This window comes from Mastomys coucha, unplaced genomic scaffold, assembly GCF_008632895.1.
Source record: "Mastomys coucha isolate ucsf_1 unplaced genomic scaffold, UCSF_Mcou_1 pScaffold9, whole genome shotgun sequence".
NCBI lineage: Eukaryota > Metazoa > Chordata > Mammalia > Rodentia > Muridae > Mastomys > Mastomys coucha.
In genome coordinates this window covers 16,744,285-16,770,174 of record NW_022196915.1, presented here as the reverse complement: position 1 = coordinate 16,770,174, position 25,890 = coordinate 16,744,285, and the positions used below count along the sequence as shown (strand labels likewise).

General features: G+C 45.0%; 1 protein-coding gene, 1 long non-coding RNA gene and 1 pseudogene across 12 annotated transcripts in view; 1 reads left to right on the top strand and 2 right to left on the bottom strand.

Moving 5' to 3' along the window:
• Cacna1d (calcium voltage-gated channel subunit alpha1 D) overlaps window positions 1–25,890 on the top strand; it is a 445,956-nt gene that overhangs the window by 210,652 nt on the left and 209,414 nt on the right. The window lies entirely within an intron of this gene.
• Window positions 13–102, bottom strand: LOC116085576 (annotated as a pseudogene).
• On the bottom strand, window positions 15,157–15,912 carry LOC116084340. Its single transcript, XR_004116081.1, has 2 exons — window positions 15,791–15,912; window positions 15,157–15,313 (listed from the first exon to the last, which is right to left on the bottom strand). It is a non-coding gene; the product is annotated as an uncharacterized LOC116084340 (long non-coding RNA).

Below are 25,890 nucleotides of genomic sequence, written 5' to 3'. Positions count from 1 at the left end.
TTTTTGTTTTACAGCCTTATGTAAGCAAGGCCTCAAAAAATTGGTTTAAGACTCAGAATTGTTCCTCTCCACGGAAATCTTTCTGAAGAGAAGCCAGAGTATATGTTAACTCTTTATCCTCTCAGGTCCCTGCCCGCTCCCTAGACAGCCAGCTAAGACTGCTGGTGTTCTTTAAAACAGTCTCCAACTTCTAGCAAGAGTTTACTGCCTACTACATTTACTCAGTTCTAGACAATGGTTCTTATGTTCTCTTCCTTCCTGAATCCTCCAACACCTCCTCTGTGCTGTTAGTTGACAGTCTTGCTTCACATTTCATGAGAAAGCGGACACCACCACAAATGAAGCAGCTCCCAGTTGGCTTCCCCTTCATCATCATCCTCATCGTCTTTACTCTCATCACCCTCATCACCCTCTTCACCCTCTTCTTCTTCACCCTCTTTATCCTCATCACCCTCTACCTGCATTTCCTTCCACAGTGCTGCAGCCTCCCCTGGTAATGTGGAAGAGTAAACAGGCTTCTAGATACCCCTGCCTCTAGACACCCACAGACCTTAGGTGCCTATGCCCCTATTCATCCTTGCCCCCAGCTGTGCTTGCTCCTGCTCCCCTTGTCCCTAGCTGTCCTTGCTACTAGCTCTCCATGTCCCTAGTTGTCAGTGTAGCTAGTTGCCCATGCTCACAGCTGACTGTGCCTCTAGCTGTCTTTGTCCATTACATGCCAGGTTGATCCAGTCTTGCCTGTCAAAATGCATGTCAGTGCAGTTCTCCTGTGTCTTGCTGGCTTTTGTTTAACCATTATTTTATATGGATCTGCTGAGACGGCACAGAAACATGCCATTATTGTTTCTTCCATTTCAGTAACAAACTCTTCATTAGCCCCTTTAAGCCACTGGATACACCCTCCTTTCTGTCCTCTCCGGGCAAAGTCCTTCAGTAGACTTTTATGTATACTCCCTTCCTCCTCAGGATCGTGATCGGGCTTCTGTACCCACTGCTCTGAGAATGCAGCTCTCATTTATGTTACCTGAGATCTTTGTGTTGCTCAGACCAGTAGAGATTCTTCAGGCCCCACTTGTGTTAAATCCATCCCTCGGCTGTGTTTTACATTTTTGCCACACCCAACGCCCGCTGTCTGTGATCTCTTCCTGTCTCCCAGGATGCCCAATTCCTGATGGTCATTCTCAGGCTGATTCCTAGATCTCTTCTGGGCCTCTGCCCTGCCCAGGTGCTCAGGCACAGCATCTTCAGAGTGTTGATACCTGCCAGTCTGCCTGCTGTCAGTGATCTCACGTATTTGGGCTTCAGATCTATCTAGAAGCCACCATCAGCTTGGGATCATGAATCCTTCTGCTTTTGGAGTGGTGTGGCCTATCTTGCCCGCCCAGCATCCTCTCTTTCTGAGCTCATGTTGGCACTGACTGTCTGGAGAATGTGACAGACCAATGTGACCTTTACAGGAAAGTCTCTAATGAGTGCTGTGTCTGTAACACATAGTAGGCTCTTAATAGGTACTTTTGTAGAATGAATGATTTAGGCAGTGAATTACAGTGAAGGCACTAATAATTTATCAATTCACTGTTTGGATGGCCAGTCTCAACTGTTCCTACTTCCAAAGCATTTTAGCCTTTCACGGATGGCCTCTGTCTCAGCCAATTTCTTAATAAATTCACTAGATAGATAAAGCAATAGTTCTCTATATCTATGTTTAATTGATACCAGACCTTTTTTTGTTGTCTATAGTATTAAGTTTTCTTTATGATTGATTCAGGAGGTTGCTGTTGGGGGCAGGAAAATCTTTGGCTTTAGAGCCAAAGACCTCTAAGTTTAAATTCTTGTTCAGCTATTAAATAGCTGCAGTGCCTTTGTCAAAATGTAGCAGCCAAAGTCCTTAGTTTTCCTCATTTTTCAAGTGAAATATTTGCTTGGTTGGGCCATTGGGAGAGACTGAGTGCTGGGTGTACGAGCCTATGCAGCCTCAGTGACATATAACAGGTGCTTGCTATTAACTACCATGGCTGTCAAGGGTGACCTTTAGGATTCCTTGCATTTTGAATGTCTTTATGATTATGAGTGTGTGTTTAGTATTGTGCTGGGTAGTTTTGCTCGACATGGCTAAAATCATTTAAGGAGAGGGAACCTCAATTAAGAAAATGCCTTCATGGGGGGGGGGGTGGCACACACCTTTAATCCCAGCACTTGGGAGGCAGAGGCAGGCGGATTTCTGAGTTCAAGGCCAGCCTGGTCTACAGAGTGAATTCCAGGACAGCCAGAGCTACACAGAGAAACCCTGTCTCGGAAAAAAAAAGAAAGAAAGAAAGAAAAAAGAAAATGTCTTCATAAGATTGGGCTACAGGAAAGTCTGTAGGACATTTTTAAATTAGTGATTGGTGAGGGAGGGCCCAGCACATTGTGGGTGGTACCATCCCTGAGATGATGGCCCTTGTTTTTGAGCAAGGCAGGCTAAGCCAGTCAGTAGGCAGTACTTCTCCATGGTTGCTGCTTCAGCTCCTGCCTCAGGTTCCTGCCCTTTTAAAATTCCTGCCCTGGCTTCCTTCACTGATGAACAATGATACGGATGTGTAAGCCAAATAATCCTTTTTCTCCCTAAGTTTCTTCAGTTAGGGTGTTTCATCATAGCAGTAGAAATCCTAACCAAGACAAGTGTAGTGTGTATTTGCATGTGTGTAGGTGCACACAATTAGGAACATGGATATGTCTATACATGTGTGTTTAGACCCATGATACATCAAATGTTATTCTTGATGGATGCTCACTCCTTATATCAAGGAGGGTCTCTTGGTTGAACCTGAAGATTACTGTTTTAGCCACTGTGGCTGGCAGCTTGCTCCAAGAGTGCCTTGTCTCAGCTTCCCAGGTACCAGGATTCCTGCTCTGGCTCCAGCTTTTATGTGGGATCTGGAGAGCCAAACTTTGGTCTTCATACTATACAGCAAGCACTTCACCCACTGAACCATCTCCCCTGCCCACATTTTGAAAATCTTTCAATTAAAGTTTATAATTCTTTAAACTGTTGGTAGTTGGCCTTTAAGCGCAGAGTTCACTAATGCAACATTGTTTCTGTGGTAAAAGCGTGACTGGATTTGTGTTTCACCTCACAGATTCCTTTTCTTTCAGGAATGTGTTTTGCTACAAAGTTCAAGGATTTCCTTTCAGTACAATTTCCTTAACTGGAATGTTTGGAATGGAGTGTTCTAAGGAGCTGAACCTCCTAATTAGTGAGAAGGACTCATCTTATAAGGAAGACTTTTTCGAAAATGAGTGTCTGTGAATTCTGATTGTAATTCACAAGCATAGAATAAGCATTTAGAAATAGCTCAGTTAGTTGTCCTTAGCCTGTTCTGCCTGAAGGATGATGAGGTATAGCTATGGGAATATGGGTAACACTACTAAAGATACACTCAAAAGAGGCTAAGAAGGATCTTAAGGAATTTTCTGTCTTCATAGCCTTACTATTAATATTTGGCTTCCATAGCCACATTCATAATTGTTTATTGATTGTGCCAATTTGGGGGAAGGAGGAAGGAGAGGTTTCTGTCTTGGGTCATTGAGCAGAGCTGTTGAAACAATATATGGAAACATTTATGTAGGATGTAGGGAGGAAAGCAGGCTTGGAGATGGCCCTGTGTGGTGTATGGCACGTGGAATGAACAGGATGAGTTGAATGAGTTTCAGAGCATCTGAGATGAACAGAGGCTGAAATACTCCCTTCCTTAGCAAAGCAAGATTGGAGCTGGGTATAGACAAATGGGCCCCACAGTGACCTGTGTCTTAATTAATCAGACTGTCCCGCCAGAGAGATGTATGTGGCTCCCTCCCCAGTCTGTATTTTCCTTGGAGGACCAGAGCAAGTTCATCAACTGTCTTGGAGCTTCTCATCCAGAAATCATCTCTTGTGAGTAGGGATGCTGTGCTCTGGGTCAGAGCCAGTGAGTCAGGGTATTCTGAAGCTGGGAAGCAGGACACGGAACTCAGACTGACTGTGTGGTAGGGAAGTGTTTGTGTGATTGACTCCCCTGTGTCTGACTTCCCGGTGATGTGGTTGTCCTGATGATATGGAGGAGAAGCAAAAGGCGAAACAGCAGGGACAGAGCATGCTGTGGCTGCAGTGCCTGGCTGTTCACCAGCTTGCTCAGCTTCCTGCACTGTCCGCTTGGACACTATAGGAACTGATGGTTCCTTGAAGCAGCCAGGAGTGTCTCAGTCTCACCAGGCTATTTTTGATGTCATGAAGCCTTTTCTGTTGGCAGGGAGGCTGAGGGGGAGGAAGGGAGACTGGAAAAAGAAGGACTGTGATTGTCCTGTTCCCAAGATGATAGTCACAGAATCACAGTCCTGGCGTGTGTATGAATTGTCCATGAATCCTAAGTGGGACGTTAATCTTGCTTCTTCCCGACACCCTGATTTGTATCTCTGCGTAAGATAGTGAAAATCTAATTAGGAGACAATGTGGCCAATGTGATGATCAAGATGGTCCCCAGCTTTTCTGTTTGATAGAACATTCTAGAGCACAACTTGTCCTCCTCTAATTGCTGCTTGTCTTCTCTGTTTTCTCTCCCTCTAGTCCCCTCTTCCTCATCCTCTCCCTAGAGCTCATGTTTCTGAAAGGATCTCACATAGCTCAGGCTGGCCTTCAATTTCCTTCATACCTGAGAATGGCCTTGAACTCTTGATCTTCCTGCCTCCATCTTCAAATGCTGGCATCACAAGGCTGTACCACCACACCTGGCTCTCTTTCTCTTTTCTTCATAACCTTATTTAATTATTATTTGCTCACTGGTTTGGTTATTTTCTGCTCTACTTTCTGTTGGAGAAGGGCCTATGGCTGACTTGCTCATGGGTGTGACTCAGCCTTGTGTCTGCTCTGTATTCCACTCTGGCCACGCTGTCTTCTTGCTATTCCTCACACATGCCAGACTTGCTCTGCCCCAGGGCCTCTGGACTTGCTGAGCCTTCTGTCTAAAAACTTTTCCATTTTTCTAATTGTGGTTTCTCCCTGACTGGCTTTCATTTTCTTTTGACCTTCATGTAGTGACCTTCCAAAGGATGCCATCTTTGGATCTTTATCTAAAATTGTGTACTCTGCCCCCCTACATCACACCACCTGTTTTATCTCTCCACCCCACTCCCCCATTATCCCATTTAGTGTGTGGAATATTTACTTTTTTACATTATCTGTTGTCAGGCTTCCACACTGGAATGAATGAGAGTTCTTTGAGGACAAGCAGTAAATTCTGTTCTTATCTGCAGGATATCCAGTTTGTTGGGTAGTGCTAGGCCCAGTGGACACTGCAAATGTTCAAATGAATAGATGACTGTGATCAAAGTGCACCCAGAGACTGTGTACAATGTGTGCATGCCGTGTGTGTGTGTGTGTGTGTGTGTGTGTGTGTGTGTGTGATTTCTTGAGACATGGTCTCACTACATAGTTTTGGCTACCCTGGAACTGTTTATGTAGACCAGGATGACCTTAAACTCACAGAAATCCATCTGCCTCTGCCTTCTGAGTACCAGGATTAAAGGCATGTACCACCTATGAAACGAAGCCCATACACCTCTTTTTTCTCTTTCTGTCTCTTGCTCTCTAATTAGTGTCGTTGTAGTTACTTATAATTTATTTCAGTTCTTTTTCCATTTGTGTATGTTCATTGTTCTCAGTATTGGATTTTTGATAAAGATCCAAACCAGGCCCACCCCATCTCTCTGTTCCCCTTTAGTCTCCCCTACTCTCTCCATTCTTCTTTGTTCTCCTAGTTTTGCCTCCACTTTCTTGTCACATTTGCATACATTTGCATACATACTTTATGTATATGTAAAATATAAGAACTACAAATGAGGAAACATGTCTTTCAGAAACTGACTTCATGTAATATGATTATCTCTGATTACATCCATCTTCCTGCAAATGTTCTTTTTTTTTTTTTTAATGTCTGAGGGGGGAAAAACCCTATTGTGTAAATGTTCTGCACCTGTTTGCTTTACCCACTCCTCTGTGGCTGACACCTAGGCTAGCCATTATGAGTAGTGTGATGGTGAACATTAGTGGGAAGGTGTCTCTGTGATATGTCGACTTGGAGCCCTTTGAGTAAATACCCAGGACTGATACATTGGGTTGTTGATAGATGCGTTGTTAGTTTTGCTTGTTGTTTTTGAGACAGCGTCTCACTTTGTAGTAATGAATGGCATTAACTCACAGAGATCTACCTGCCTCTGCCTCCTAAGTAATAGGACTAAAGGCATTTGTCACTATGTCTAGCTATTTTTAGTTTGTCATAGAACCTCCACACTAATTTCCATAATGGCGGAACTAGATACAAAGAATCAAAGAAAGCAATCTCTCCAAGTGGTTCCCATGGCGTTCCTTTAAAGCATAGATTCTAGCATTGCTATTTGTATCCATTACTTTTCTTATTACTGTGACCAAATAACGGAGAAGCAACCTAAAGGAGAAAGGATTTATTTTGGCTTGCACTTGGAGAACAGGCAACATCATAGTGGAGAAGGTATGATAGAGCTCATGGCGGAGGAGCCCAGCACTGGCACTCCTCAAAGCTCAGTGGACCAGGAAGCAGATGAGTCAGGCTGGAAGCAGGGTCAGGCTATAACTCTATGACCTGCTCCACATACCCTACTTCCACCAGCGCAGCCTTACCTCTTAAAGCAGGGGTGTACGGATATGTGTGTGTGTGTGTGTGTGTGTGTGTGTGTGTGTGGAACTGGCATGATATGGAGCACGTACAGCACTCAGAGGACAACTTTGAGGAGTCAATTCTCTTCTCCACCTTTAGGGACTTCTGGGGATCAAACTCATGTCAGTAGGTATGAACAGCTCACACCTGTAACTGCTGAGCCATCTCACCAGTTCCAAAACACTATTTTCATAAGTTTGAATTTCTTAAAATTGAAAATGTTGTTTTATATATGTGTACTGTATTTACATCACAATTTCTTCCTCCCTACCAGCCCCTCTCCTGACCTGAAACCTCACCCCTACCCCTAATTCCCACTCCCTCTGAAATTCCTATCATTTATTTCTTTACTTAGCATGTTTACATATATATATATATCATATATATATGATATATATATATATAAATTTTTGAAAAAGCAATAGGGAATCATATTCTATATTTATAAGCTTTGAATTTGACTTGACTCTTTATATGCTTTGAAAATATCCCTTTTAAGTGAGGAGAAAACAGCAGGAGAAGCCTTGGCTTTATTTGCTTTTATTATCTATCAAAGTGACTTAGGAGAATCTGTATTCTAAATAGCCTGTATTTCTGCGAGGGAGTGGAAAAGTACAGAGAGAAGCCCCTGTCCTAGGATGTCTACAGCCCAGCATTCAAGGGTGGTGGGTCAACTGCAGTGTGAGGCTGAGTATGGGAAGTAAGACCCAGATGTGCAGCGCAGCGCCTGCCTTCCACTAGAAGGCATCAAGAATATGGCATCTGTGAATTGAATTTTGGGTATTCTGAACTCTTGGGCTAATATCCACTTATCAGTGAGTACATACCGTGTGTGTTCCTTTGTGACTGAGTCACCTCACTCAGGATGATATTCTCAAGTTCCATATATGTGGCAGAGGATGGCCTTTTTGGACATCAATGGGAGGGAGGCCCTTGGGCTGAGGATGTTTGATGCCCCAGTGTAGGGGAATGCCAGGGCAAGAGTATGGGAGTGGGTAGGTGTGGGAACACCCTTATAGAGGCAGGGGGATGGAGGGTGGGGTAGGGAATTTCCAAAGGGGAGACCTGGAAAGGGGAAAACATTTGAAATGTAAATAAAGAAAATATCCGATCCCCCCCACCCCCCCCCAAAAAAGAATGTGACATCTGAGATGGGCGGAGTTTTCTAGGCTGTAGGGTACAAGATGGGATGGAAGAAAGTAGTGGCTGAGCAGAGGTGAGGGAGGTGGAGTGGATTCATTCACTCTTGATGTTCCCATTAAGCCAAGCTTTGTGCCTGCCACTGTTCCTTGCTCTGGTAGAGAAACAACCTAAAAGAGTATCTGGTGAGAGTCTTACGGGGCCTTATGGAGACAGGAAGTCTTTGTGCTCCTTGCTGGTGGAGGACCTGAAGGCAGCATCAAGATGTGATGATGAAGGATGAATCTGTATGATGATGTGCGTTTCTGGGGCTTGGCAGTTGCCTGTGTGTGGTTTGGGAAGCCATGTGGTGGAGATGCTGGAATGGCAGCATTAGCATGTAGTGCTGTGATTGTTAGTGGCTTCTTCACCAGGGAAGATGAGACAGGTATGTGTCTAGTTACCTGGGGCCTCATTCTAGGCTTCTTGCTCTTGCCACCTTGTAAATCCCAGACTATTGATGGTGCACTATGGAGTGCCATGTCAAAGCTATGACCAGCCTGATCTCCAGGCAATGTGCACAGGCTAAGGAAGGGGGGCCAGAGTTGGCTTGAGGCTTGGCCAAAAGGGCTGGTTAAGAGTTGCTTTCTGTGCCAGGGCAGTAGGTGACTTCCATGGAGAATGCTGGTTTTCCAAACTGCAGTTTAGAAGGCTGTCTTAATATTTTTACTCTCAACAGTAAGCTAAAGCTGACATTGGCAGGCTTATTCAACAAATGTAAAATAACCAGAAAAGACATTCTGAAGCATTCTGGAATGAAACAGATGGACCGAACAACCATGTTAAAAACAGCAAATCGCAACTTGAACTTCAGCTAATCATAATCAAATTCCTCAATCCTTAATTAATTTGAAGCATCTCCCCAAGTAGTTCTCTATTTTGGTTTCTTTTACTTAAAAGACCTTATTATTATAGGGCATCCAGTTAAAGATGCCTCGTGCTTGACATCTGAGCCAAAAAACCTTAGCATTTAGGAAATGATATCCTTTGCAAGGTTTCAGAAGTGGCTGTTTGTTTGTTTTCACAAAGATTCATGGGGGAATTTATTTTCTGCTGACATAGAAATAATCAAAACTGTATTCACTTAGTGATTTCAAAACCTCCCATGCATGATCAAGGTTGTCCTGGACTTAACCTCTGTTCCCAGCCACCTGCCCATAGGCTCTGTCTTTGTCAGGTGGAGTGTTGATAAAGTGGGATGGACAGATGGCCTGGGCTTGTTGGATCTTTGTCTTACTCTTCTAGTGCTCCTTGTCTGTAAGGATACAAGGTGGAGGCAAGGCAGTAAGGCCCCACATGACAAGTGATGCTGGGGCTATCCTGAGACTAAGCAAGCCAAGATGGGCAGAAGGAACCAGATCAAAGCTTAGAATGAGGACAGAAAGGGTGCTACTGTAACCATGAAGATGACTTCAGACAGGTATAGAGCATACAGACCACATGGCTCACTTGTTCTCATGATGCCGCCCGCCAGCTATCACCAGTGTGGCTTTCTCTGCTTTGCACAGCCTCTTATGAATGAAGAATTTAGTAGCATCCATATATGCCATGCTCTAAAACTGACTTTTTCATTGGAAGGGATTGTGAAGGAATGAAAACTGTGATTAATGGGAAGCCCATGAAGTTAACAAGTGAATAGTCACATGAGCCCATGTTTTTTTCATTTGTCCTCAATGATAGACTTGTGTCTGATTTTACCCGGATACTGCACTTCCACAGACAGTGAGTGCTTTGTACTTGGTGCTCGGTACAGAGGCTTAGTGCTGCTACACTATTCTTCCACTGACTGCACTTGGAACAGTTTCCAGTATTGATACATTATCGCTTCTCAGTAGACAGTGCAAGCTCTACACTGCTACAGTGTTGTTCTGACAGTGGGGCTCCAGTGGTGCTCAGCACTGAGTTATCAATATTGCTGCAGTGTGACTCTGGGAATAGAAAAAGTGCTTCATTCATACTTGGCCACCTCATTTGTGCCTTCCCATTGCTGTCTACAAAATATGAATTTGTTTGGGCAATTAAGTAAATGTGCATTTGAAAAACCCTCTACCTGATTAGAGGAAGAGCGTTCACTGTCATGTGAGCTGGGATTTCCTCCTGGCCAAAGGCAGCTTTGTACTAGACTGCCCTCGGGACTTCACTTGGCTGGTTTTGGCAGTAGGGACTGAGGAGAGGCAGGCTCTGTGTATTTGACTCAGTGTTGATTTACTTGACTTAGTACAGTGCTTGGCATGGGTGCAGTACTTCATATTTGTTCAGTGGATGAGTGCACACATGAGATGCTCCTGCTTTTGCACGCTGTGGTAGGTGTTCATTCTTTGTCTCAATTCCACCCTTTCTCCTCAGCATCTTCTCAGAGGTGTGTTTGATATATATGTTCAACATAGTGGTTGGCACATGGCAGTGAAGTTAGGTAGTGCTAGGAGAGGGGGTAAAGCCCACTGAGCAGGAGTTGGGGAAGACAGGTCTGGCTGCCCGACCAATCACGGGGACCAGTCGTACCTAGGAGAGAGGCCAGGTATCCTGTCTTAGCCCAGAAGAATCCTGCTGTCCAGCTGTACCACTGATTGCTGCCCTGTCTCCCTCAAAGATAGCTTATACGGGGTGTGGGGCACTGGAATTCTTGGGACAGGTTGAGCTCCTCACACAATGAGTGCCTTCTCTTGTAGTCAAAATGTGATGAGACCTGTGTAACTTGATGTGGCAAACAGACATACCTTCCCCAATCTCCTGGAAAGTAGGCACTTTACCTAGATAAATACACACATAACATATGTAATAAAGCTATATTGTCAATATAGAAAACTTGGAGATCACAGTATACTCTTGATACTTGTACACAGAAGGTAGCCCTGAAGTAAACAAGAGTAACCTTCTATCTAATTTACATTCTCCAGGCAAGTTCACACACACATATCACACACTGCTGAAATTGTTTCTTTCTCTTAACAGTTATTTTGTATCTTATGTTCCAAAGTTAATTGCCAACTAGAAAGTCTCCCTTTGACATTGCCTCTGTCACCTGCTTGGGGTCATGAGTAGTCTGAGACAGGACAAGTGCTAAATATCCCATGCCTTTCTTTAATGTCAAAGCTGGAAAGATACTAAGTTGTATCTAATTTAAATACAGGCCATTAAGACATGGAGAGAAACAAACCCAATGTCCAAGGGTTGGGCAGTAGTAAAACTGTACCTCTAAGCCTTGTCTTCTCTCTTCCTCTGCCCCTGTCAGTGAGTTCAGCCCATGTACCAGAAATGCCTCATAGGCTGGGGTTTTCATAGAAGAGGCCAAATGAAGCTTGGTTCAGTTTACCCGCATCTCAGGGTTCATGGTGGCTGCTGCTGGAAGTAGGAATAACATCTGGATGTCTTGAAGCAGCTGGCTTCTGGACCCTTCTGCTGCTCTCACAGTCTATGTGGATTTCTGGGTCAGCTCCTATCTGAGGCCTCTGGTGCTGTGTGCTCAGGCTCTGCAGCCCTACTTAGCATTCTGGTCTTGGCTGGCCTGCATCCTCCCATGATGCGCTGTGATTGTCCTGTCATGTCTCTTGTTTTACTTTGCCTTTTACATGAACTAGAGAGGGGTCCTTCCTGTAGAAGGGTCTTCCTTTACGTCCTCCATATTTGCCTATGCTTCTCTTACCAAGCCGTGTTATTAATGCTTTGCATGTTAGCAAGCATTTCATGTAACTCGGCTCAGTTAGGCTCTTCCACGGAAGAGCTAGCCATATTGGACAATCCTGGCCTAGAGAGAAAGCGGACTTATGTCCAGATAACCCACCAGTCTCTGGTGACACAGAAGCGAACAGGATCCTCATGGCGACTGGGGAAGAGCTCAGAAGGGAGGGTATTTGAGTTTGACTTAGAACATGTGATTAGAAATAGAACACATGGATGTTTGCAGACTGAGGAACAAGCACGAGATGAGCAGTTAAGAAGGAAACTCAGGCTCAGCCTGAGGTATTCTCTGAAGGCAACTTCACCTCCTGACCTCCTCCTCCCCTCCGACTACAGCCTGTTTGTTCCACTGTCCTGGCAGGTCTGAGCATATGGCAGGTTGTTTTGTTTGTTTGTTGATTTATTTTATTTGATTTATTTTTTGAACAGACTATTGAGCAGGGTTCGCAGGTTGCAGTGGGTATGAAGTGGTCTGAGACTCTGCAAGCGGTGCACGTGTGTCTCTGGCTGTCTTTGCCATTTCCCTCTGCTTTCCAGTGTCTCTGTTACTCTCAAAAGAAGATGCTCTTAGAACCTTGGGTAAAGAAGGCAGGTGTAGATAACCTTACCAGCCGACTTAACAACTCCTGAACCATGTGAAGGTCACTGGGGGAATTTTTGCTCAGTCGGAAGCCGTCACTGATGTTTAACTTCTGTGGACGGTGTTATGTCTTGGAGACTTAATCTTGATCTTTGTTTAAAGAATAAAAAGGAACACAGTGCAGCAGAGCAGAGTTTTTCAATCAGTTCACTTGTTTTGGGAGCCCAAGACTGTTTCCATCAGTCTTGCTGTCTGTCTACCTGTCCTTACCTTGACTCCTTCACTTTAGTGCAGGGATAAACCTTGGCACATCCCGCTGGCAATCTGAGACTGGAGCTGGCTGGCTGGCACCTCCAAGTGCACCTGAACTGCTTTCTTTCTACAGGCCTAACTCAGGCGGTACCTGGGTACCCCAGTGTATCACTATTCTGTCCCTCTGGGCAATTCCCATTCACTTGATAGCTCCTTGGTGGTTTAGTCAGTGCACTGAGAGGGAGAGAGAACACATGCTAGCCTCAGCAAGTTTTTTTTTTTGTTTTTTTTTTTTGTAGCTAAGAGGCAATGGACACCGGCAGCTGTAACTAATACAAGGTGATAGGTGTCATAAGAAACTTGGAGATGTGTGTGGCATGGGGGCAGGGCCAGGAAAGCTAGGTGGTCGGATGGTTGTTTTTGCTGCGTTCCTTCCGGGGTAGCTTCCATTTTCTTGTTGTTTTCTAAAGCTCCCACCCTGGTCCATGTTTCCACCTTACCATCTTGTTGCTTTAGAAGCCCTTTACACTGCTCCTTATACACCTGTTCCTGCCATGGTATTCCTAGAAGCCCCAAGGCAGCAGTCAGAAGAAAAAAGGCTTGCCAGCCCCTGCTCAGGGGGAGCTAACCTTTGCTTGCCTTCCCATGCTTGTGTTGGCATTTGGTTTGCCAGCTAAGCCAGGAGCTCCTTGAAGCATGAGAAAGATCTCTCCTCAATATTCTTGGCCAATAACTTCTGGTCCTGGGTGGGTTCCCTTAATGAGAGGCTTAAAAGAAGCACACCTGCCTCCTGCCTGTCACTCACCTCAACGACTCTATTATAGAGTTTGTTGGTTCTAGTTTGGAGGAGCAGGGTTGTGAGAGAGCACCCGAGACTGATGGGAGACTAATGGGAACTTGGAATGTCTCAATAGACAAAGACTAGGCCTTCCTGAAGAATAGAAAGCTTGAGTCACACCCCTTCTTCACACTTTTTAAAAGAAAAGGATGTGTCAATTTGCTACCTAATTCCTTTTTAAATGTGGGTCGGAGCTGCCTTCTTCACAGGCCTTTGTCAAATCACACCTAGACTGCTGGTGAAAGGCTTGCTTCATAAATCAAGTTTAATTAATAGAAACAGGAAAGGTGAAACACAGGGCTGACAACCCTGGTGAGACAGGACTTCATGCCTGCCCAGAGGGACCTCCCCTTTGGGGAGCCAGGGAGTGAGACTAGGGATCTGGCTAACCCTGTATAACTTGGATTTGCTTCCAAGCAGATATGGCTGGCCCACTTACAGTCCTCATGCCAGAAGAATTGTTATTGTCTTAATTTTTTTTTTTTTTTTGACAGGAAGAAACATCAAAACAGACTGGGTTGGGGCCAGGCTTGGAACTTGAAGCCAAGCTGACCTATTTTCAGCGTGGCTTTATCAAAGCCTGCTTTGTAATTCTACTTCCCAACATAACTGGTGTCTTGTGAACTGAACACCTGACTTGAGCAAGGAGCCGGGGAGAGCATGAAGGCCTAGTCCTTCCTTGTATGGGGAGCTGTTTACTGCTGGATGGGGGCTGAGCCTTCCCGGAGGGCACCTGCTAATGACCATTCTACAGTGGGAAGGCCTCATGGGGCGGGGGCAGTGACAGCCCTTTTAGTGGCAGGACTATTCCTTGCCCAAGTGCTTTTATAACAACCCACTCCACTTGACCTTGGCGGTTTCCCTATGAGGGATACATGCTCTCTGCTTTACCCTTGATCCCTAGTGGAGGAAACTGGAGCTCTTATGAGCACGTGGTGAGAAGCCTGTGGTGCCCTATTAACACCGCAGGTGTAGGCCAGAGCAGAGCACCCACCTAGGGTCTGAACCTCTAGAAATCTGTTTCTTTTCACACCTTTTATTTTCTTCCTTGTTTGGTTTAAGTAGTTCGAGCTATGGTTCAGGAACAAAATAGGTTCCAAATTGTGCGCAGGGTCTATGTGTCATAGGGCCAGAAAGTGTTCTCTTGAGAACACTGGAACTCTCCTGAGGATTCTGGTGACAGGCTAGACACCTTGTTGATATAGGCACGAGCTCCTTGTAGGCTGGGAATCAATCTCACCACAAAGTGTGGTGGCTAAGGGAATTACTTCATGCAACGAGAAGGATTTCCCACTGGAATTTCCCTGTGTGGTGTGGTCTCTCTCTCTCTCTCTCCTCTCTCTCTTTCTCTCTCTCTCTCTCTCTCTCTCTCTCTCTCTCTCTCTGTGCACTTCCTTGAAAAACCAAACAGCTCTTAGTCCTGGGCCACCCACTCTTTGTCTAGTCTCTGGTTTTCCTTATTTTTCTCTGAGGTAATAGTTCCTTACCTGCTTTTTCTAACACTCTATATTGTTTCCAGTGAGAAGAGAATATTATTTAAAAATACCAAAGTTAATGCTCCCCGTCTTAAAATCATTGTGGACCACAAACAATATTTAGAAGGACTGGAGACTATCCAGGGAGTCATGTAAAACTAACACTAATGATTAACTTACTTTGTTCTGGGTCAGACTCTCACTGTGCAGCTCTGTCTGGCTTTGAACTCACAGAGATTCACCTGACTCTGTCTTCAAGTTCTGACTAAGAGCTGTCCACCACCATCAAGCCCCTTGAAGAGAGGGCTAGTGTGAAGAAGGTGAGAGGACTGTAGACTCTGTAGGATACACTGAGTTTGGGATGCCTGTAAAGTGCCAGGTGGTGACAAGCTCCGTTTTCAGACTCATTGCCGTAAGTGAATATGGAAACAAAACAGTAGACATGAACCAGGCTACCACATTCTGTGTTCTCCACCATACTGGGAAGGCAGTTAAAAAAAAACAAACAAACAAAGCAAACCCAGATCGGAGCCAATGCTTTGAGAGATACAACTATGTTTGTGTTTGTTTAATGAAGACTGTCCCTCGAGTCTCAGCCAAGATCCTGTAATGGCAAAGGGAAATCCTGTCAGTAAGTAGGGTGACAAATCAATATTGTGTCTGGGCAGCTAGTGAACAGTGAGTGGGTGAGGGAGTTGTGGGCATGCCTCTCTCGCCACACTGACTTAAAGCCATGCGCATCCCACCAAGCTGTACCCCAATTTACTTAATTAGCTTCTTGCAGCACACTCTTTGTAAGAAGGAATAGTTCTGCAGCAGATTCACAGTGTTCTCAAATTGGGGATTAATTCTTTGGATAAGTTCCCAGAGGCATTTCTTCAGTTATAAGGTACATGCATTTTTATGACCCTTATTGCTATAAAGGCAACTGATTGTATATAAAAAGGAAGCTTGGGCAGGCCGGGGGAAGGGCTGTGATTTCTCCCAATACTGCTCAGAAAGGCCTACTCTTTTGGGTTTCATAAAAACCCCTCCGTGAGGCACCGGAAAACACAGGGACAGACTTGCTTCTCTGACTCACTGTTCAGTGTTCACTGAGAACTTGAAGTCGCCGCTCCCAGAAGAGAAGAGTGACTCAGAACAAGCCCGCTTGCTCGCTTCCAGCCTAGGGCTGGGGGCCTAATAGCTGGGTAGATGTGCCCATAATTGTAACCAAGGATGCATCTGCTTGATTTGGATTCTCTGCAAAATTGGGGGAGGGGGAGTTCTTCACGGGGCTACAGCAAGAAACTGGATTTGTGAAGCCATCTGATAGCCGGATACAGAGGCTGGCAGGCAAGATCCACCCCACATGTGAGGTGTTGAAACTCACATGTGACCAGATTTTTTTTTTTAATACACTTTTTAGTTTTTGAAGTATTACAGATGAGGAGCCAGTCTGAAAGCTCAGAAAACGAAGTCACTCTTAAGAGTTTATTTGAGGTGAGCAGATTTCTGATCTTTTTTGTTGGAGGGGAACATAGTGATCTTTAAGTTCAGCGAGTGAGAGAAAAGGTCCTAATTAATATTTTTCACTTTCATTTTCTTTTTGAGAAGAGCTTTGATTTTTCTAGCCGCTCCACACACGTTTGCATTTGCTCAGTGTCACAGCTAAATCACAATTTCTGACTGGCAACAGATGTGCGAGTCTTTAATTCTTTAGACCCATAGGGATCTCCTTCGTGCAGAAATCCGAGTCTCTCCCCCTATTTAATTAAACCTTTAATGAATATTTTATCAAATGAAGTTCATGTCTTTTATTTCATTATTCATGTTGTTTACAGGCTCTTATTAGCATAATTTATAAACTAAGATGGGAATGATGGTTTAGGGACATTGGTTTCATATTCTGCTGCAGGAGGAAGCAGGAGTGTGTGCTTTGCCTGGGGTGACACTCCCGGTGTGCATGGTCTGAGTGTTAAGTTATTCTGTGGTACTTCCTGAGACACGTGGATTACTGCAGCCATGTCAGGTCTGTGCAGGTGAGTTCAGGCCGGGGGAAGCTAGCCACATGTTCAAGGTCAAGGTCATTTTTATCTGCCCAGATGTGACCCAGTCCTCTGGTGTCCTTGTCATGTCCTCTTATACCTCTGGACTTCCCTTCCTGCATGCTGACTTCCCTTCTCACCTACCTTCTGCACCCTCCCTCCTCCTCCCTCCCTCCCTTACCCTTTCCCTCTCTCCCTTCATCCCTTCCTCCCTCCCTCCTTCTCTCTCAATCTCCCCTCCCTTCCTTTATTCCCACCCTTAGTCTCTCCTGACTTGATGGTATGGATAATGGTCCCAGCTTCTAACACCAGCGTACTCTGTGTGCTCAGGCTGCCCCTAGCTGTCTCCCTCACACCCCAGCACTGCCAGTTGACCTTTACCTCTGACCGGATACATTCTTTCCTTCTGTCCATGTGCATTGCCATGTGCTCCCAGCTCAGGATTGATCCAGCTAGCAGTTGTCCCTCCTGCCATCATCTTCAGCTCATACTCCTTCCTCTCCTCTGTGACTGTCCCTCCATGTGGGGCTCTTTCTGCTCTGGTGGTGAATGCCATTTCTTCTGATCTCAGAACTCTTTCACAAAGACTGTCTCTTCTTCCTTCATTTTTGCCACTACAGCTTTGGGTTCCTGATCATTACTCGCTTCCTGGGAAGCTTTCCCTGACTGGCTGAGGTCAGATGGTCCTCCTACAGTACCTGTACTGTCCTACCTTGGAATTGTTGCTTATGGTTTATGTGTTTTTCTTTTCAAGATCTGGCTTAGGTTTTGTAGGGCAGACCCAATTTCAGACCTCCTGTTTCTTCATGTCCATGGAATGTCCTAGAAATCCTATGACTTTGGCATCCAAATGCCATCTCTGACTGTCACTTGTAATCAGAAGTAGATCAAAATTTTTTTTTGTCAGCAGGAGTGCCCTGATTTTTAGTTCACAAAATAACTGGTTATCCTGATTATAATTTCTCTTGTCTGGGCATGTTGTCCAGAGAGTTTGAAGGGCACAGGTGTTGGATCAACTTCTTGAGCTAAATTCTAACTTCATCCGTTGTAGTGGAGTGACCTTGGAGCAGGGACCTTGAGAGCACAGAACATCTACTGGTGTTGAGAGAACTGTCTGGGATGCAGGGGAACACCCCATTCAGCCTTCCAAGGCATGAGCATCTGAGATGCACTGGCCACTGTTCTTTGGAGTGTTCTCCATTTCCTGTGGGACTTTGTGCTAGCTTTTCCCTCTACACATGGGCTTTTAGTAAACATTCATAGACTGAAACCCACAGTTGAGGAGGAATGAAACCCTGATGTTTGAGGCCAGGATTCTGAGCCCTTCTCTCCTATCTTAATCCCCATCCTGCCTTCCCACAGAAACCAGACTCACTCTGTGGGGAGCACTACAGAGTCACCTTCTCTTCTTCTCACACAACAAGGGGCTGGTCATTTCTTGTTCTGTCTCAGTGACTGCAGTTCTCCCTGGAACACAGCATCCTCTTGCACATCTCAATACCCTCTTCCCCAGCATCCTTTAGGATAGCTTCCTGACTCTGTTGATCCCGAGTGTCTATGTGCCCAACCAGTGTGGTTCTGATTGACACTAGCATTTTGCTTTGCATGATAGTTGTATGATTTTATTTTATTATTCTGTTTTATTTTTAGTTGTATGATTTTAAACTACTGCAGGCAAGACTGACATGTCCCCTTTCCCGGGAACTTCACAGAGCATGGAGGGGCTCAGGACTCCCTCATCAATTGAGAAAAGATTATGCAAACAAATGACCACTTGACCTAGTGTGGTGTCACTTTGCTGGTTCTTGGACATTCATTCTCATCCTGGGTGCTTGTTAAATTTCATGTCACCTAGCATGTTTTGTTACCAATTTTTGGCAAAACTCAGTGACAGGTTCTTTTTCCCTTCTGCTATATTTCTCTCCCTGTCTTTATAGAAACAGTTAATTCTTTTTATACTAAATGCCATTCCTCCACTTAGCTTTTGAAGGAGAGAGCCAGAGAACCTACCTCTTGTGTAACAGGTGCCATTTTATGTACCAGGAAACGGCAGTGAAGTAACCAGGCAGGGTCTTATAGAACCGTATTCTGATGGGATGACACAGATCAGTCTCCACTCCCTTTGTCACAAACACACACACACACATACACACACACACACACACACACACACACACACACGTTCTTAGGAACATGGGGAAGTGTTTTGATTGAATGGAGGGGGATTGAAGGTTTAGAAGTATCGCAGCCATAATGTAGAAAGCCTCTGAAAGGGCCTTAGGTTTTACTGTGAATTAGATGGAGAGCCACTTGAAGGTTTTAAGGAGGGGGTCCCAATATAATTCGTCTAACATCACCTCAGGTCTCTTGGAGAAAGTGAAATGAAAAACTAATTTGGAGAAGGAAGGAAGTTACTTCCTTTTTAGCAGAAGGGCACTTGCCTAGTTGTGGGAGAGGCCTGTTCTGGTGGAGCCTGTCCTGCTCAGCAGCTGCCAGGCATGGGTCCTTGGCAGTCTCAGTTGCAGCACCCCAACACATAGCCCAGGTCCCCTACCCTCTTATCTTTTCTCAGTCTGTGAATAGGATTAGTAGTTTTCAAAAACTACTAATAATAGCATTTAGACAGGAATGTAGGCCTTTCCTATATTCTTCCAGAGCTAAGACTGTTTTAAGGAGAATGAAGGACTTGAAGACATCATAATTTATAGTCAGTATTAAGGGCATCATCTTTACTTATGGATAGATTAGAATGCCAGATTGTTTTGATTAAAAACTCTGTTGAAAAGAATGCCCTTTTATGGGATAGTGTGATACAAAGCTGATTGTGAATAGGCGACATGGGTGTGTTTGCTCCTCATTTCAGCCTGCACGCCCTGTATCTGAACTTCCTCCCTGGCAATTGATTTAGCCCCATATGGTAAGCAATAGAGAGACAGCTTAAGTGGAATTAACTGATTCTCCCAAATGCTTCTGCATCTCTCTCACAGTAGATGCCTGTCAGCAGCTCTCACTTAGGAAGAGATATACCCAAGGCAGCATATTCACTTTGCCCGGAGACAGCCTGGCAGTTGGTGGTGACCAGGACATAATTTGATTGTAGTTCCACTCTTAAGAGGACACTCCCCTTTCTTAGGGATATTGAAGTAACCATGATACTGTTGGCACTGAAGTTTGAGGAACGGGGGGAGTAGAAAGAATTGTGGATAGTTTCATCACCTCACCCCAATGCCACCCTACCCTACAACACCGCCATAGCCACATGACCCAGGTATTTCTCTAAGTCTGTTTTCCATGCTCTCAACTTCCAGCCAGCAGGTGGTTCTGCCTTCTTGCATTGAGTGGTGGTTGGTCCTGCCTCAGCACCAGGGCCAGCAGTGACATGATGGCTGAAATCCAGCCAGCTTGCATGAGCTCCAGTCAAAAGGCTTGAAGTTGGAATGCATGCTCCAGTGAGCTGCTGCTTTTTTTAGAAGGCATAGAAAGGGTACAAGGCATGGTAAGGTCTTAGAAATTAAATTCAGTGACCCAACCCACCAGACCCAGGCAGTCTATCTGATCAGGAGCACAAGGAGTAGAGAGCACGTGTGTGTGTGTGTGTGTGTGTGTGTGTGTGTGTGTGTGTGTGTCTATGCCTATGCAAATTTTATATAAATGCAAAAGGAACCTCACCCATGGGTGTGAAGTCACACCAATGACACCACTTAAATAATAGCTGCAGGCATGTAATTGTGTTATTTTAAAGCACTCAAATCAGCATGTCTAGTCCCATAGTCAGCTGCTTCATTTCAGGAATCAAGACAAAGTTGTTCCTATGCTCAGGGCTTATTGAAGCCCAGCTCATGGTGAGAAGTCAGATGCAGGTTTCCCAGGCAATATTTCTTCAGTTGATTGATCTGGTCACCTCAGCACGTGCTTGCTGAGTACCATCTAGGCAGGAGCCTATTCTGGTGCTAGATATATTCAGTAGATGGGATGCACATGGAAGTCGATTCTACCAGGGCAGGCTCATGAACAGGTGTTCTGTTCCTTCCCCTGGGGAAATGCCCACAGTGAGAGATCAGCAAGGGTGAGGATAAGGTGGTGCCAGGGAGGGCTTGAGGTAAGAGTGAGGGTCAGCAGAAGTCAGGAGGAACCACGAGATGTCCAGGGAACCCATCTTTAAATTAGAAGGAACATAAGGAAGTGTGTGTGTGTGTGTGTGTGCGTGTGCGTGTGCGTGTGCGTGTGCGTGTGTGTGTGTGTGTGTGTGTGTGAGTGTGTGTGTGTGTGTGTGTGTGTGAGTGTGTGGTCTGGTAAAACAACAAGGAGGAACTTAGATGGGAAGGAGTGGCAGCTGACAGAGCAGATGTGATGGCAGACTAAAGCCAGAGCTCTGCTCAGGTTTATTTAGTTTTGTTAACCGTTGATTTCACTGCGGTTGCTTACAGGAGTGCAGGCAGCTTCTCGGGTAGCTTCTGGAGCAGCTCCAGGAAGAGCCTCACCCTTATAGCTATTTACACTTACCTAGCTTGAGGGGGAGTTTCACCCCTCACCTCCTGTTCTATCAAGTGGCTCCAGTCTTAGGGAGGTGTGGGGGTAATCAGCTGCACCCACTCTGGTTTCAAGATCACAGTGGTCATGCCATGCCTGGAGGACAAGATTCCATATTTGTTGACTGCAGAGAGCATCCGCCTTTTGGGGGAGATAAAGTCTGTGGAGGGACAGAAGAACGGTAAGGCTCTGGAAAGAGATTTCTGGGCAGGGAGAGAGGCAACAGTCTTAGAGCTGGTGATGGCCAGCCAGCAGCACTGTTCTTTTCATGCCAGAGCGCAGTGGCCTCCTTGAGTCCTTTCCTTAGGCTGCAGCTCTCCACACTCGTATGTATGTAGCAGCCACTTCACGGGTATTGTGGGGATCCCAGTTTTATTCCTCTGGTCAAGACTTCTAATCTGATGATAAAGTCCCATGAGGCGTGTTGATTGCCTTCCTGTCATCTTTCTCCCTCATTATGCAAATTTGAAAATCAGATCACCTTGAAGTTATTGGTTGGTCAGAAGTTGTGCACAGAAGACAGGGGCCTCACATTTACTCTCTCACAAACTAAGGGGCCTCTTGTTTCCTATTGGTAGGTTTCCTGTGTTCCCTGCCCATTGACTGTCTATTTTAGTGAAGTTAGTTGTTTAGCTCTTTAATTGGCGTGTTACTTAAGCCAGCATTAGCAACAGGGAGGGGGTGACCTTTTTAGTTTGAATCTATGTTCAAGTGGGTAGTGGGGTCTGTGACAGCCAGCTTACACACTGGAGAATGTAGATGTGTGTCATAAGAAGACCCCCAGTGAGAGGCAGTGAGAGGGTTTCAGGGCAGATAGCAAGAATATTTCCACTTGGAAGACAATGATTGACACTGGAGGCCGATGAGAACTGTTCCACTCTGACAGACTGGTTTAGACTCTGACCCACAATCTAGGCTCATATCTGAGGCCTGGGCGTATGAAGGAGCAAACGGAGTTACCTTATGTCCTCACATTCCTGCTCTCCCCACACACCAGTCAGCATCCAGGTTTGCTTCCCCTGTTGACCACTGGCTCAGACCAGAACCATATATCCATGAGTTCCACCCTTCCCTAATTCACCCATTCTACCATGACTTGAGTCTCTTCCCATGCCAGCAAACTTGACTCTCCCCCCTAAGAGCACAGCTAATGTTGTAGTAGAAAGATGGGTTCAGGGTAAGATTTCAAGGAAAAAAAAATGTTTTCTAGCTTCTTCTTTTAAAAAGTCTAGCCTAATGCTCATGAGGATGAGTGCTCAATCAATGATGAGGATACTTGGTGACATGTGTCCAGAGGTGATTGAAACAGATGGGCTGGGTGGATGGGGATGCTGGAGTGTGCATAGTAAATGTGTTACTAACAGGGGCATCTGTTGTCAACAACTCAGGCTGGTGTCAGCATAGACTCACTCCATCTCCTCGGTGTCTTTCCAGATATGGAATTGATTCATCTTAAAAGGAACAAGGTTTATTTACTTGCTGCTTTAAACCCTAGGAAGAGATAGAAGTCACCTTGATACCCATGAACTTGATTAGCAGTGCATACACCACAAACATTGTCCTCTTGTGGCCCCCCAATGAGCCTTCAAGGGCCTTTCATGTGCCAGATGTTGTCTGGGCATTGGGAATATGAACAATCTCGATGAAGAACAACAAAAATAATTCTGCCCCTTTCAAGCTTTTGCTCATTAGGGAGAGGGGTAAACCATAAACAAAATGACTACATCACCAGATATGCTGATTGGTGGCTGAAACATAACAAAGTTGGGGGAGCATGGTGTAGTCAAGAGAGCAGAACTCCGAGGGCAGAGCCATCACTGCAGATCACCAGCACCTGGAGATAGGAGGGCTGGGACCTGTGGAAGTCCAGAGACCAGCTCTGCCCTACTCAGCCTGCTGTCAAATCCACACTACTGAGAGAACTCTCCACTGCATGCATCTTTGTGCTTCTCTTGTTTTGACCTTGTCATTGCTTCAAAAAAGCATGCTAAGAGCTCCAGTCCTTCATCCCGGAAGTTGCTAACTCAGTGTGGCTGAGGCTTGGGAGTGAAGCTGTAACTCAGGGGCTGTGGTGCTTTCAGTGACCAACAGTTGGAATTACTTTCCCTTAGCATAGCCATTTTCTGGCAGTTTGACATGCATGACTTCCTGCTGGGTCTTTAGAGGGACACTGAGCTGTGTTCTTTATGGAAGCAAGTGAGGGGTGGGGGAGTATAAATTGGACTCTCATTTGAAAATGAAAGGTGCAGCCTTCTCTGCCCCTTCCCTGTAAGTGAAGAGCCTGCCTTCACCAAGTGCTTTAACCCAGGGACTTGGGTGAGATTCACCATTCTCTCTCTGGTGACTTTCTAAGGCAGGACCAGCCGGGAGGCACAAGCCTCATAAGTGGCAGGGCAGCCTGGTCAGGATCCTTTCTACCTCAGGCCACACCTAGGAGGGACAACAGATCCACAGCCCTCTTTGCACCTTTCCCGAAAGTGGAGATCCTGTCTACAGGGTGTGCTCTGACCCCAGGACTCAGGACTGACAATTGATCCACACCCATCTATTCCCGGGTTTTACCAGAGGAGAGCTGGTCTTCCAGAAGTGCTGACACCAGCTTACAGACCCACAGGAGGAATAAGCTCTAGTCAGAGACAGCAAGAATATCTAATACCAGAGATCAACAGATGGTGAAAGGCAAACGCAAGAATCTTACCAACAGAAACAAGGCTACTTGGCTTCATCAGAACCTAGTACTCCCGCCACAGCAAGCCCTGGATATCCCAAAACGCCGGAAAAGCAAGATTTGGATCTAAAATCATATCTCATGATGGTGCTAGAGAAATTTAAGAAGGACATGAATAACTCTCTTAAAGAAATACAGGAGAGCACAGGTAAAGATGTACAAGCCCCTTAAAGAGGAAATAAAAAAATCCCTTAAAGAATTGCAGGAGATCACAAGTAAATAAGTAGAAGCCCTTAAAGAGGAAACACAAAAATCCCTTAAGGAATTACAGGAAAACACAAACAAACAGGTGAAAGAATTGAGCAAAACCATCTAGGACCTAAAAATGGAAGTAGAAACCGTTAAGAAATCACAGAGAGAGACAACTCTGGAGTTAGAAATCTTAGGAAAGAAATCAGGAAACATAGATGCAAGAATCACCAACAGAATACAAGAGAGAGAAGAGAGAATCTCAGGTGCAGAAGATACCATAGAAAACATTGACACAACAGTCAAAATAAAAAATGCAAAAAGTTCCTGACCCAAAACATCTAGGAAATCCAGGATACAATGAGAACACCAAACCTACAGATAATAGGAAGAGAGTGAAGACCTCCAACTTAAAGGGCCAGTAAATATCTTCAACAAAATTATACAAGAAATCTTCCCTAACCTAAAGAAAGAGATACCCATGAACATACAAGAAGCCTATAGAACTCCAAATAGACTGGACCAGAAAAAAAATTCCTCCCACCACATAATAGTCAAAACACCAAATGCACAAAACAAAGAAAGAATACTAAAAGTAGTAAAGGAAAAAGGTCAAGTTGAAAGACTGGGAGACTTAGAAATTTGGGAAAAAGCATATTAACGAAAAGTAATGTATTAGTAAAAATGTAACAAACCAAAAATGTGGAGCAGCCAGTTCTAGGAACTTGGCTAACTCAGAGCCTCAGGGCTCTGGTTCCTGATACCTGCTCCTCCTGAATGATCCACAATGAGGACGGAACTAGGAATGAAGGTCTACTGGTTTATGAGATTCTCCACCCTGTCGACTGATAGATGAAGATTACATTCCTAGAATGAATATGTTCCCTTCCCTAACTGAATACCTTGGGTTGGGTCCCTCTAAAATTTTCCACTGTTTTTATGTTATGTTTCCTTGGTAACCCTCTCCCCGCCCCCAGCTTGTGGTTTTTCCCTTAAATACCCCTCACTTCTTGTATTCGGGGTCGAACTCTGGCCAGCATGGTCACGAGATCAACCCTGGTACTGGCCTATCCCAAATAAACCTCATGTGATTTCAGCAAGTTCGGTCTCTCATGAGTCATTGGGTGGTCGCGTCATCCCAAGACTTGAGTAAGGATCTCCCCAGTTCTGGGGGTCTTTCAAAGTAACATATAAAGGCAGGCCTATCAGAATTACACCAGACTTCTCACCAGAGACTATGAAAACTAGAAGATCCTGGGCAGGTGTCATACAGACCCTAAGAGAACACAAATGCCAGCCCAGGCTACTATACCTAGCAAAACTCTCAATCACCATAGATGGAGAAACCAAAGTTTTCCATGACAAAACCAAATTCACACAATATATTTCCACAAATCCAGCTCTTCAAAGGGTAATAAGTGGAAAACTCCAACACAAGGAGGGGAACTACATCTCTTAAAAAAGCAAAAATGTAATCTTCCAATGAAAGTAAAAGAAGATAGCCACATGAACAGAATTCCAACTCTAACAACAAAAATAACAGGAAGCAACAATTATTTTTCCTTAATATCTATTAATATCAATGGACTCAATTCCCCAATAAAAAGACATAGCCTATCAGACTGGGTACACAAACAGGACCCACCATTTTGTTGCATACAGGAAACCCACCTCAGTGACAAAGACAGACACTACCTCAGAATAAAA